Here is a 14,460-nt window from a genome sequence, read left to right as displayed (position 1 = left end):
CTTGACTGATTACTTTCCAGATTAACACATTTAAAGTCATCAGAAAATGTAATTTCCTATGCCCATTATAGCATCAAATAGGCAATGATAATTAAAGTTCTGAAAAAGTATTTGGCCCCTAGAATTGTTGTTTCTTGGTATAAATCTTGGTCAGCTTGCTCAGGTTTCTCACATGTGTAAACAGCTGGCTCCAGTAGCTTGGATGTTTGATGCATCCGTCTCTCTTTTCTTGACTTAGTCACACTTCAAGACATATGGCAATGCAATTAAAAAGCATTGCCATACGTGATTTGTATATGAGAGGTGAAGGTAGAGCAGACCTCATTTATGGGTGTCATTCTGATTTATTTTGGACAGTTGACTGATGCCTATAATTGGATATTTAAATGCATAAATCTTCATAAAACTTTAAGACAGTGAAGAATGCAGCATCTTTATAAGTGCACGCATACACTTACCACATCTGCATACCTTCAGACACAAGTGTCTCCAAAGGAAATTCACCATAAATAATATGTCAGGGATCACCAGCAAATTGAATTTTCTCCATTCTCTTTTTCTCTTTGGGTAAAAGCTGTAAAGTATGATTTGAACTGAATTTGACAGTCCCTTCTTGAAAGTTCCACAGATGCATAAGATAAAAGTAAGAAGTAATTTTGTCTTTTTGCCACTAGAATCTTTTTCTGTGAATATCTGAGAGGACTGTTTTTGTTTTTCTTTCCAGCAGGAAACAGCTTTTGGAGCTTCTTTGCTATCAAAAGAAGGTGAGTATGGCAAATGTGAAAGGTAAGATTTATCAGACATATCAGAAAGTGAAGAGATTTCAAATTATAACTGTTTTTAAGGAGAAAAAAAAAAGGAGGGTTGAAAAGGCTATGAAATTAAGAAAGGTATAAAAAGAATGACTGCAAGTCATCCATGCTTTTTATATTGAATGTATCATGGTAACAATTGGAACGAGAAAAAACACAGGAAAATGCATTCTTTATCTTCTGATGTTTTCAAATTAAATTTCAATGCCGTCTGAATGATTCACTTACTTTAAACAAGAGCTATGGATCATACCACAAGACTGATGAAATACAGAGCTGCAGTACACTTTTAAGTGATTTAACTAGATGATCAAATGACTTCTGTTTTTAAAGTGTAGATTAGCTTGCATTATTTTTCTAAAAAGACAAATATCGGTCCAAACATGCTAACTAACCATCATGTTGGATATGAGATGAAGAGAAGTTGAAATCATAGTAATTAGATATTGCTGGAAGAAATACCTGCTATTAAGAAGTACTACTACAATTTCTCCCTTTCGTCCCCTAAAAAGCAAAATAATTTATTTCTAATTAATGGGCATGGAAGTTGTAATTTTTCCTGAAAATAAGTTGATTAGAACGAGTTTAAAAGTTGAAAATACGGTCTTGATTTTTTCTCATGTTATAGCTACTCTGAGTGTCTACACTTAAGTCAGTCTGGCTGACTTATGTAAGTCTACGCTATCAGTATGGAAACACGTACAATAACACAAGCGTAAGAAGCCATGGGTGATCAGTAAATGAGCAATTACTTCCTACATATAAATTCAAGATTTGCACAAATGGAGCTCTTTACTCCCTTTACTCCTTGTCTGCAAACAAGTTATCTTTGTACACGGTATATTAGGTTTCCTCTCCTTTCACCTTCAAGGTATTTCTAATGTAACAGTGAAAAATAACAATCTAAGTTGTTGTCACTGTAGTTCTCCACTTCCTTGTAAGTTGCTTCACCTAATGAAGGGAAATGCAGAAATGCTTTGTTTTACCACATATATGGCAAATTATATGCAGTGAGTTGTCTATTATTCAACAGCACATGACTGGAAGAGGGAGAATAACACAGTATTGAAACATTGCAAAATACTTTGGTTTTAGTTCATCTTAAAAAGGTGACAGTCAAACATGCAAATGCATGACTGAAATGGAACACTGAAGTGTCATTGTGGGACAGCTGTATTCAGCAAAAGCTAAATCCATGCCAGCAAAGCTCCTTGGTCTGAGTGCAATTCTAAGCTTGAGAACGTACCCAGTAAAGCAAATAAAACTAGGAACTTGATAAACTTATGTATACGCTTAAATGAATTCTGAAGTAAAACTAAACACAGTAATATTGGCTGAGAGCTACAGTTGCCATTATTATGGTATGAAGTGCATTCATGAGAGGATCTAACAGCTTGAGAAGCACACAGTATGCAGATAGTGATTTTTACTAAGTTAACGAAGTGCAGTGCTGCTACAGAAATTGATACTAAAAATAAAATTGAAAACTGAAAATTAGTTAAGCTCAGCAAAGAAAATGCTTTATTCAGTTGAAACAAATTCATTATGAAACAAACAAGCAAACAAACAAAACATACAAAAGGTATAAACCATAGAGGATAATTATTACCCTCTAAAGATAGAGGGTAATAATACCTTTATCCTCCTTTCCCTCACTGCATTTAGTAATTTCCACTAGAAAATTCTCTGGTTTCACTAAACAACATAAAAAGTCTTTCTACTTCTCGATATCTGTAAGAACAGCACCTTGATTCTCCCAAAGAAGATATCTATAGTGATCACTACTAGTCATTTTTCACTGATCATCAGTCTTATTTTACCCTAGTAGGATTCAAAGAACCAGCCACCCCAATCTGATCTCCTGTACCAGTCAATCAGAGCTGATCCTGAGCAGCTGGAAGAGAAAGATTCAGGTGTTGGCACTTACAGTTCCTGTGTGCTGATGGACTACTTCTGCCCAGCTGCAGGCAGTGTTTTTGTGAGTTCTTCAGGTGGCCCTTATATTTTTGTTTCTGTGTCAGCTAATAGAACAAATTCTTCTGCAGAAGCTTGGATAGGTAAGTGATAGAATATTTTCATTTCTTACAGTCTAAAGCTGCGTAAGAATTGATAATGTTCATTTAAATTGCAGGGTTAGTAATGGCTGCAAGTTGTACCAGAGGAGGTTTTTATTATGCATAAGGAAAAACTTTTTCTCTCAGAGAATAGTCAGGTACTGAAATGGCTACTACATTGATGTAGTCAATGCATGAAGAGTAAATCTTACTTTATCTGTTTTAGACTTTCCCAAAAACTCCTAACTGTGAAAGTGATTTGATTACTGTGATAAACAGATTTTGATGACGTTACTTTTGATGTCAAAAATCTATTGTGTGTTGGAAAGGAGTGTTGAGCAGTTTAAAAACAGTCTGAGGGTTGTTAAAGGAGAGCATGCGTGTTTCAGTACATAAGATCTGATTTTATTACAAGTGAAAATCTTATGTCAGAAGAAGTGTGTCTGAGTATGTGTGGGAGTTTAATGGACCTTTGTGTTCTTATCAAAGTGTTTTGTTTGCTTCCTTAAGTGAGGGAAGTGCATAAAGTAGAATGGAGGGAAAAATAAGATGATGAACAGTAAAAGTGCTGATATGGAAAAGGAAACATAATGAAGCATGTCTGGAGGGATAATGTTTCTGTAATGTGAAACTAGATCAGTAGGAGTGAAAGTATTAAGTATGTCCAGAAAGCTTGCAAGTGAAGCTGATACAGATCTGTTGATATTAAGACAAATACACCACTTTACAAATTGCTCTACATTTTTTTTTTTCTTTGCTACAACACTGAAGTCAGTTAAGCTTGTTACCTTGCTCTGTGTAATCATGTTTCAGCAGGACAGCTGTTTCTGAAAGCACTTCACCTCAGTGAATGTCTTCATATTATCTTATGTTTAACACTGCTCAACTAAATCATGGTGATTTTTTCTATAGAAAAAATATGGTTTTATAAAAGGGATAAATGGGAAGTGGTATATATTAGGGGGTCTCACAAAGCAATTTTCACCCTTCCTTTCAGTAGCTTTCTAACTAGTGAGTGAATTTCTGGGTTTAGGTGGTAAATAGAATGAGAAACAGATATTTCAGGAGCTCTGAAAAGGCACATTAATCCTTTGGGGCTCAGTGATGGGGTCAACACTCAGGCAATCATAGTACTTTCACACTATCTCCTGTAGGAGTTCTTAATAGATGTATCAGATGTTTTCTACTGCAATTTGAGTGGCACTAGTTGGTGTTCTGTTTTGCTTTAAAAGTAAGTAACAGAATTTGGATGGACAAATGAAAGAAAAGAAAATCACTATCTCAGTTGACAATTACTAACTGGAGGAAAACTAATGGAGTAAATGAAGAGGAGAAAATTAAATGAAATAAGATCTTCCTGTGAAAAAATGCCCTTCCCTCTTCTCGGGTAGAAAGTGTGGACTGAAGGAATTTAGGGATGAGTAAGCTTATTATCATAGCCTACAGTAAAGTTAGGAAGAGATGAATAGGATAATGCTATCTATATCCTACATGCTAGAGAGTAAATAATCTCTGCAACAACAACAACAAAAATATGTTATTCCCATTAGAACTTGATAGGATTCTTCTAGAATATTTCTTGGAACACTGAACACTGAGGGGGTTTGGATTTGTCACTCATAAAAAAGGAAGCAGTGAGAAACAACAAGATGAGTCTTGGAAATATGGCTTGCAATCAAAAACTGTTGACATTTAGTTTCCTTATGATTTAATTTAAAAGAATTCTCAATGATCACTTTCCTTTTGCCATAACTTTGAAATATTCTGTTAATTTTTTTTCTATTGCTTTTATGATCCTTGAGGTACAATTTTATTTTCGCATGTTATTTTTAAAAGCAGGTATTTTAAAAGGTTAAGACTTTAAGTCTTTATTCATTCTTAATTAAACTTTATTTTACCTATGAAAATTTCTATGTATTTAAGTTACTACAGGTAATATGGTTATATTGATTAACCTCAGACTTCTTACAGTTTCTCACAGCTGTAGTTAGTCTGAGTGCTAACTCATTACACCTGTCATTTCTAACCCCAAGTTTACCTAACAGCGTTCTCCTTCTCCTAAGTCTCTTTTTGCTGAACAGTGCTGATTTAATCTTTTTTTTTTTCCATGTAGATCAGTGAAACAAAATTTGGGGTGGTGGGAAATACTTCCTCTTCAAGATTTTTAAATGCTATGAAATACTATATTTATATTGGAATAATCTGTTTCAGAGTTAGTCTACACATTTAAATGTATTAAAATGTTTCCTTGATTATAAAGTAGGATTTTAAGAATATTTAGATTTTTAAATACAAACTGTGAAATACATTCTATGTGTTATTTAGACTAGTTTTGCCTAAAGGAATACTCGTTGGGTTGGGATACTTCTTACTACATCTATTTAACTATTTAACATGAAACATCTTACTGTTTCATGCATGCAGCAAGAAGACATGCTCAGTAATTAGGTATCGCTGGGTAACAATAAGGAATCTAACAGTGTGAGAACTTGTTTTGAATAAAGTTAAGTTAGCATTCAAAAAAGATAAGAACTCTATAAAGTTTAAAATATTGCTCAAGCTTGGTATTTTTCTCTTAGGCTCCTGTTAAGATCACATGTTTTTTTCCAATTGGTACCTTATACCGTTTAGAAAGTATTCATTTTTTTTGAGATTAAAAAACATAATACCATTTAAACAATATGTAATACCATTTGAACAGCTATTAGTTTCCATACTTACAGAGAAGGATGTGCTTGCATGTACTGCTCAATTTTTAAGTAGTGGCTTTAAAATTTTGAAGATGCCAAGTTTTCATGTAAATTCGGGGAGGGTGTTTAGCTACCAAAAAGCCTGGGGTTAAATGCAAGGTTATTTTCCAAAAAAAAACCTGTTTGAATGCCAAAACTTAGAATTCTTTCTGTATTTCTAACAAAATTGGAAAGAGCATAAAGTCACAAATTGATCAACTATCTGGATCCCCTTTGCCTTTCCCATTTCCTAAGGGAAGATAGCAGTAAAATTTTAGAACAACATTTTAATAGATTAATTAGGTAGTAGAACAGTATTGCTGTAATGAAAATAACTAAAAGTTACTTAATGTTTTTCTGTGATAATTTAGATTTAGAAAAACTTTCATAAGGAAGATTTACCGTACTGTTATTAGAATTCCATTGCCTGTCTCTTGGATAAGTTCTTCTCTTTTTCTGTTATAGATGACTTGATTTTTAACACAGAGCATAGGGGAAAAACACATTTATTCTCAAGTTAAGGACAGGAAGAAGGCCATCTTCAATACATATGTTTCCTAAACATCTGTTAATATTATTAAAATACTAAAATAGGACATTCTTTTCAAAATATCAGTGCTAAACTTTGGAGAAGTAAGTAAGAGTGAGTACAAACCCAAGGATTTGACTTCATATTACCTACCCAAACAGTAAGTATTGTCACTGTTACCTAAACCTTGAAGAAAAAAAATACGTGATTTGTCTTCCATTCCCTTTCATTCGAATGAATTCCCTATTTGCTCATCTTACTGTTTTCAGCTTGATAAGTCTTTAAAAATGCCACTGTTTCAGGAGTGCTTTTACCCATGGCAAGACAGTTCAAAGTGTACTCTAAACTCAGTGTCTGTTACTTTTCCTGATGGGGAAGAATTAACCTTGTGACTTCTGCATTAGGGGTAAACTACTACAACTCTGCATCTGCTGGTGTGCTCTCTATGGCTGGAGTATACTTTAATACTTCCTTACTTTTAGATTTCTGTAAGCCTAAAATGTGTATTAAACATGCAAATAGCAGAAGGAAATATGGCCAAGTTAGGTATTAGATGAAGGAAAGGGAAATAATTGGAATGACTATTCCTTTCTACTGCTGACAGTGGGAGCTTTCTTTTGTCCCCCGATGCGTAAGTTACCTACTGAATATGTAAGGCTAAGATGCTTCAGAACACAGTGGTAATATGATTTGGACACACCTACAAGAGCTGCTCTTCTAATTTGTATTTATTCCCAATTTTGTATAAGATTGTAGTTTTTAATGGCCACACAGTACTTTACTGCTTTATGCTCCCTTGGAGTTCAGCTAAAACAAAAATCACTCTACTAAGTTAAAGGCTGAGAGCTGATGGTTTCCTTTTCCTCTCATGTATAACTTTGCTAATTAAAAATAAATCTGAATCAAAAATTTGTGGCAACTCCCAACACTGAAGTAACTAAAACTAAAATTTTAGCATCACCATCTACATTTCTAAAACTAAATCATGATGACATCGCTCAGACATTATTTAAAAGGCTTAAGTAGACTTCCTGGGGAGGCTCATTTCCATCCAAATCAAATCTATCGCAAATGTAACCCCACTCTATTTGTACTGCCTGGTGGGACACTTGGGACTTCTGTTGTTTATGAAGTATTGCAGTGTAAGTAATTTGCCTGCGTAAGAGATCTATAGCTGGAAGGTCAAAGGTCTTGATAGTCTGTGACCCAGAGACAAGCAATGTTTAGCCTTTTTGTGTACATATAGCTTGGCCACTTTAAAACCTTTTGAATGTGCCTGTGCTGTGTCCCTGCAGCTTGACGTGAACATTCTCCCAAAGCTAATTGTTTTAAAAATTCCATTGCAAATAGTGTCTTGAAGGGGCTGTTTGGCCTCCCAGAATGTGAATGAAAAGCACGTTCACAATCAAGCTTTCAGTAGTGAATAATAAACTTGCCTAATAATTTGTTGCTAATTGATAATTAGGTTGCTACCAAAGGCATGAGCCTAAGCTGTCCTTTCCGAGGGAACATTTATATTTGCAGTTTTCATAACTGGTGCAATTTTAGGTATGTGTCACTATTTTTCCTGTATTCCATAAAATCTCAGATAAAGTCTCAGCTCATCTTAATTTACTATATTGTATATATATATATGTGAGTAAATTACACATTACTCGAGAAAAGAACAGAGCTTGGTTAAATTCATGTCTCTCTTAGATTCAAGAACGGATTTTGCCAAAAGATCTGGAATTTATCACTGCAGCTGTTGGATCAAGCAGCAGGGGAAAATAATCCAAAAATATGCTAAAAATCTGAACACAAACAAGGATTTTTTTTTTTAGTGTGGATTCCTATCCAGTCTTGAGTGTGATTTGAACATTTTAGCTATTTTTTATTTAATTCATGCTGACCATCACATGATGGCCTCACAAGATTCTTGATAATGAGATTTTTATAGATACTTAAACGTTTCTTGCCTTAGATTCTGTGTTCTCGTAATGGTCTTCTTTTGTTGTTGTTAGAGTATTGCCCTATTTAAAGAGCCCTATTTAAAATAAAAAATGTACATATTATAGTTATCTCTCATAGATCCATAGTGGGTAAAATAGCTCTGAGGATATTCAAGAAAATCTACGTAGCATCCAATTTGTAGATTGATACCTACTGAACAGGGTCCTGAGAGGGGGAGAAAGAACGCCACGGCAGTTAATGCTGTGAAACTAGTAAATGGTCAGTTATTATGGAGATGAAAGCTCTTGTCCAACAGTTCTCAGCACAAACTTACCTTCGTTTATAAGGAAAAGCCCTTCGTGATGTTACTTCAAGAGCTTCTCTTACACAGCTCTGATCTATTTCCATGTACAACTGTGACATCATGTGCATAACATACAGTCATGGTAAAATATGATTAATTAGGAGTTTACTCCTGTGACCTCACACCAATTCCAGAAGTCATCCAGACTTGTTCAATTGCCATTCTGCCGTAATCAAGCATCCATGTTGCTCCAGTTGTGCATTTATTTAACTGCTTTTGAGTGCAAGTCAGTAATTTTATTTGATTATTATTATTATTTTCTGATCTTCCTTCATAGACAATTCATGTGCCTTTTTTATTTCTTTGAACAGAGTTGGTTTTTTTTATGGTAGTGAGGACTAAAAAAGATCATATTGTGGCTATGAAAATCTTAATTACTTTTTTTTTTTACAAATATTTAAGAAGGGATAGGAGTCATGTCATGTAGTCATGTCAATCAATAGCTGTATGTAATCGCTATACTTCATTGTATTTAATATATTGATGCTTCAGTTCCCAATTTTGCTCCATTTATCACAGGTAAACTTCAGGAAAATATTTTCATGAATTTCATTCTGTTAAATGTTTCCTCATGTTAATTGAAGTCTTGTTATTGAGCAAGCTTGTATGTATTTAAACAGCACTTTAAAGCAATGGAGTTGAACATCCATAGTGTCTTAAAAGGTCTCCTTGTGCCAGTTATTTTCTTGTGTTCCAGTGACATCACAAATTTACCATCAATACAGAAAAATGCTATAAATTGGAATACAATGTCCTTCTCTAACTGCAGCTTATTGCTGTATCATAACATGCTTTTGCAATATGTGCAACTGTAGTCTTACATGGAAAATGTAAAGACTAAGTCATTTAAGATAACTAGTTTAATTGTATTTCTAGGATGGATGTGGCATGCCTGTGTTTTCTGATTGATACAGCTTCAATTGTTACAGTTGACCACATTTTATCTCCTTTATACATGTCTCTCAGTCCTTTGTAGATTAGATTCAACTATTAATTTCTCTTGAAGGGATGGGCACTTTTCAGGTCAGAGTGTTCACTCTTAAAATACTGTTTAGTTTCAGAGAAAACTGAACAGCTTGTTCATTGTGTAGCCTGCTTTTCTCCTTGAAAAATACCCATAACTGTAAAGCTATTTGTCATTTGAAGACTCTAAAAGTGACTCTAGTTCTTAGGCTCATGTAGCAAACAAAAACTTGTTCCTCTTTGGAGTAGTTCTACTGGCCTACTACTGACTTTGGCTCACTATACCAAGATCACTGAACATTTGGTCCTTTAGATGCACTAAGCATGTGATATATGAAAGAATGCGTGGGTGCTGCTTGGAAATGTCCTCTGTTCATCTGTAGTATCAACAAGCTATACTTGCTAGTCCCTGGGTAACTCGTTTATGGCTCAGTCTTTAATCTGAGGTTTCTTGGAAAGGTTGTATTTTGGACCTGTTTTTTGTTAGTATTACAAAATTATCTGGAGTTTGTAGAAATTATAAAAATTTGCTATGCAGGATTCCAGAATATATAACCTAAACTGAATGTCCTGAAGACTCTTTTATGTGTCATATACGTAAAAGATAAACTGTTCTAATCTTTGAGTTAGGCAGCAGATGCCTCGAAAATCTTTTTTGTCTCTTAGAGATTCCATCCAGTAAACTGAAGCTTTGTAACTTGTGAACTAATATTATTGCATTTTGTTGTTTTTCCTGACTGTTTGTTCTTTAATGCTGTTACTGTTGATGTTTTTTTTTTAAATCTGCTAATGATTTGTGTACAGTGTACAATAGTAATTTGAAAATGTTTTTCCTAATTTTTCTACACTGTTATTTTAGTCTTACAATTGGGAAACAGAAAACTGGAAGGTTGTGAGGATGACTCTGTTCTCCATCAATTGTTTTCTCGAGCACTTAAAGTGTATTTGTACTTCATTTACCACTTCTTGCACAGATACTGCAACTTTCTAGCCATCCTAGCTTGTCTCCATATCATAATGTTCTCTCAGTGAAATGAAGTGTTTCACATTGCACTTTCTTTTCTACCTATGTTGTCAGACCATGAGGAGAAACAGACCCCTACTCATTATCTTCATGAGCAAAAAGAGAGGATCTGTAGTGTGACATGTTAGGATTTCCCTCTTATGAATACTTTAAAATTTCTGAAATGTTTTGTTCTGTAAAGTCCTGCTGGGAAGTGACTGGAGTATTCCAGTCCTGTGCTACTGCATGTAGAGTCATTGCAGATGACTTCAACTATGCTTGTAGTGCTTTCTTGGTGTTTTGTTCTGTTCAGGTTGCATGCAAGCTAGGTGACTATTAAGTAAAAGCATTCTTTTTACTTATAAGGTAAAGCATGATGGTTGCTTTGCTTTTAGAGTTGTTGAAAAGTATTTTGCTAGTCCTGGGCTTCATCTGTACTGTAACTTCCTATCCTGATCCAGAAAAGAGAATGCTACATGTAGTTAAATTCTGTTCTAAGTATAAACTGACAATGTTTCTTTTATCAGGACTAAGTACCTCTTTTTTTTTTTCTCTGCACTTACTCCTCTCCTGAGCACAAAGCTCCAGCCTTCACCCCTAGTCTTTATCCACTGCTTCTTTCTTAATGTTTTCAGATGTGGGAGAGAAAAGTCATTGTTATCCATGTCTCCACTGTTTCATGTGCTCTAATGCTTCCAGGCTATGCATCTTACTTAGAAAATACTAGCTTGTGGTCCATATGTGGGGAAGTCATTTTATTCAAAAGCAGGGAAAGACTTATGCATCTAGAAGAGCTAAAATCACTTTCTCCTTGTTTTCTCTATATTTGTCATGCAACGTGAATAAAGGGTTCCCAATGTTTCCTGGTATGGTTATCCATTTACCCTCTTCTGCAGGTTATAAACTTTGCTTCTTTGCAGTTTGATGCTGAGTCCTCTGAGGCCTCGATTTAGGGCTAAAAAATAGTCTCCCTTGTCAGTTTGGTTCATGAGCTTATGCAGCATAAAGGCAAAACTCAGCAACCAAGATACCAGTCCCTCTTGCCCAGTATTTTTAGCCTTTTCTGCAAAAATAATAACAAAAAAGAACAAACTAGCAAAAAGAAAAGTCCACATACACAACTTTCTAGCAAACTCATTTAATTATCAAAAGCTCATCAGCAACCACGTCTGTGACACCTGTGTTCCTCTGTAAAAGCACAGCTGAAAAAGTATGGGTGGAATGCAATGCAATATGCAGTAATCTCAGCCAAGGGATTTCACTGTGAGATGAATTTTTGAAGAGCCCTATTACTCAAAGATTTTCAGTCTGAAAACTATGGCAGCTGTTGATTACTGTTAAAATTTAAATATTACAGTGAATGGAATAGGCTTCATGAATTTCAGCCAACATCACAGAAGCTGTTGCCATCTTACATAGAGTTTAAGCTGTAGCTTCAAAAATTCTGGACTTTTACTGTGGCTCTTAGTCAGAGGTTAAACCCTCTCTGTAATTTCTCTCCTTCAGAAAGTTTTCTTGTTAGGTAGAGCCTCAAGGGTACAACAAATAATAATCAAAAGTAAGGCATGTCAGAAATGGGGCCTACCGATTCTTTTTTTTTTTTTGCTACTCCTGGGCAAATTAATTTGATAATTCAACCCATAGCACATACAGATACTTTTCTGTCATTTTATCTATGTTTGCTTATATGTTCCCAATGGGCAGCTGAAAAGGAGAAGCTGAAAAGTAACGAGCACAGGAAACTATAACTGGCAGTTTCGTGGTAATTAATATAGCTAGAGCTCTTATCTGAAGCTTGCACAGCTTGTAAGATAAACATAATTAAAAGCATACCTAACTGAGTCTGTATTATTCACAAGCTGAAGCACTGTGGGCTTAAACCATAATGTGTTTTTACTGTTTTATAGCCCTTAATGTGAAAATACTCCTCAAAAAAGGAGTTCTATTAAATTTAGCTTGTTTATACCTATGATATTAAAAGTAGAACAATATGCCTTTCAAGCCCTTCTCTCAAGTTATTTTCTCAGCTATGAGTGCAAGGCTATCTGATTAAAAATACAGATAGCACTAATATTTTATTTTCTTAGGAAGCTTTCCCTGGGAGGTGGGCAAAAATCCTGTGCTCCCAGGTCTGAATCTGATCAGACTAGCACAACAACTTCATATAAGATGTTATCTTGTGTCTTGTAACCTAGAGCTTGTCTTCAAAAGTGCCTGTACTGGGCTGGAAGACCTGTAGTAATAGCTTGTCTTGGTGTCATGCTTTCCAGTTAAATGCCTTATGTTCTGTAGTACTTGCTTTGCTTTTCAGGGTGATAATGATATATTCATGCTACATTAACTGTTCTTATTTCTGAACTTCCACTGCTTTGTGGGTTTTTTTTTTGTTTGTTTGTTTTGAGCACACCAAAGCCAATGCCTAAAATTAGGGCAACACTGGGTTTTCAGCAAGACTGAAGACATATTCTGCATCTTACACGGTCTTTATTATTTACCTGCTCTTTAACAGCTCCCAAAGATTAAGAATCTTAAGGTGATCTCTTACAGTATAATAAATTCATACTAAAAACTATAAATCTTTGGAGAGCTTACAGTCACATACAACTTCTTACCACAAACTTAACGGAATACTTTATCTTACAAATACATACTGATGTATATGAATACAATTTTCCGGAAATGACTGCCAGTTGAACGACTTTGACAGATGTCACTGTCAGTTGCTGGTCAGGCGAGGCTTCAGTGTATATTCTGATTAGTATGTTACTTTCAGCCTTGCAAGAAAATGAATGTGCTAGTGCAAATTAAAGTTTTGGCCTCGGGTCCTGCAGGCATTTACTGTAAGTTGCTGTCATTTCTTAGAAAAAGGCTATTAGTCCAGTGAGGTAAGCTGGGGAAAAAAAGAGATGGGAACAGTAGCTCCTGTTCTGAATTGACCAGCTAGTGTTTTGATAGTCCCCTCCACATCTTATAGTGCAGTGTTGAATCTTATCAACAGATTCCAAATTAATATGACATATTTTGCATATAGTGAGCTTCTTATGCAATGAAGATTTCAGGAAAAATGAGTTGTTGCATTATGAGACTGCTATACTGGCAACATTAAAACTAATCACGCCCCCCTCCTGCCAGGAAAGGCAAATTTTGCAATATTGGAAATATTTATTTTTATTTTTTGTTTGTTGCTATTTTCTTTTTCCTTTAGATGCTTCTTAAAACATTAGCTGAAAATTAGTTTAAGTTCTAGAAAATGAAATATAGCATCTGTAACCTTCTAGTGACATATAAACTTAAGACAGGCAGAGTATGATATAATAATAATGAAATAATCAGCAATACAGCTACAAAAGAAATAAAGGCAATTTTCACTCCTCTTTAAGGAAAAAAAAAATGCATCTGGATCTGAAATTGGATCTGAAATTCACAACATTATCATCTGTTCTCAGAAAAAGAAGTAGATATTTTCCTATCATTAGTAGGATAAGTTGCATGCTTTAGCTTCTCATGTCCAGGTAACATTAGCCTAATTTTGTTTGTATTCATCAGTTTCTGCTGTGGGTCTTTAAAAATGCACAAAGAGAAGTAGAAACAACCGAACTCTTTGGTACTCCCAATTAAGCAGTTCTCACAGTGTTTTCTGTGTTTTCACAGTGAATTAATTAATGTGTGTTGTAATAAAAAGTGTTTTATCACCTTCTTTATCAAAGTACTTCAATGAACAAGGATCACAGTTTAAAATTCTAGTGATGTCAACAGCATATGGAAATGTACCTCTCTGAAAAGAGATTTGACTCTAAAAATAACAATTAATTGAAGATGAAATAAATATTCCCGTGTATGCTAAATCAATTAATTCAATGTTTGTTGCTTGTTCTTGAACCCTAGACAGTATCAGCATGTATAATTCCCAATACTCCTTAGTTTTCTTTTCTTTGTGAAAGAGAATTAGTTTTATTTATTACTTTTTATTGTTTTCTGCAAAGCATTTCAAGATCGTACACCTTAACTGAAGATCTGTAATTTTGCTCTTTATACAACTTCAAAATGTCCATGGGAATGGGGAAGGGGGGAAGG

General features: G+C 34.7%; 1 long non-coding RNA gene across 1 annotated transcript in view; it reads left to right on the top strand.

Annotated features, from left to right (window-relative positions):
- The window catches only part of LOC107313364 (uncharacterized), an 86,367-nt gene extending 83,498 nt beyond the window's left edge, over positions 1-2,869 (top strand). Inside the window, exons 3-4 of the long non-coding RNA XR_014945360.1 lie at positions 725-764; positions 2,641-2,869. This is a non-coding gene — a long non-coding RNA (uncharacterized LOC107313364). The remainder of the gene's footprint in view (positions 1-724; positions 765-2,640) is intronic.
- The last annotated feature ends 11,591 nt before the right edge of the window (positions 2,870-14,460 follow it).

Source organism: Coturnix japonica, chromosome 4 (assembly GCF_054131305.1).
Source record: "Coturnix japonica strain WE chromosome 4, WE-NBRP24, whole genome shotgun sequence".
Taxonomy (NCBI): Eukaryota; Metazoa; Chordata; class Aves; order Galliformes; family Phasianidae; genus Coturnix; species Coturnix japonica.
This window is presented reverse-complemented; position numbering and strand designations above follow the sequence as displayed.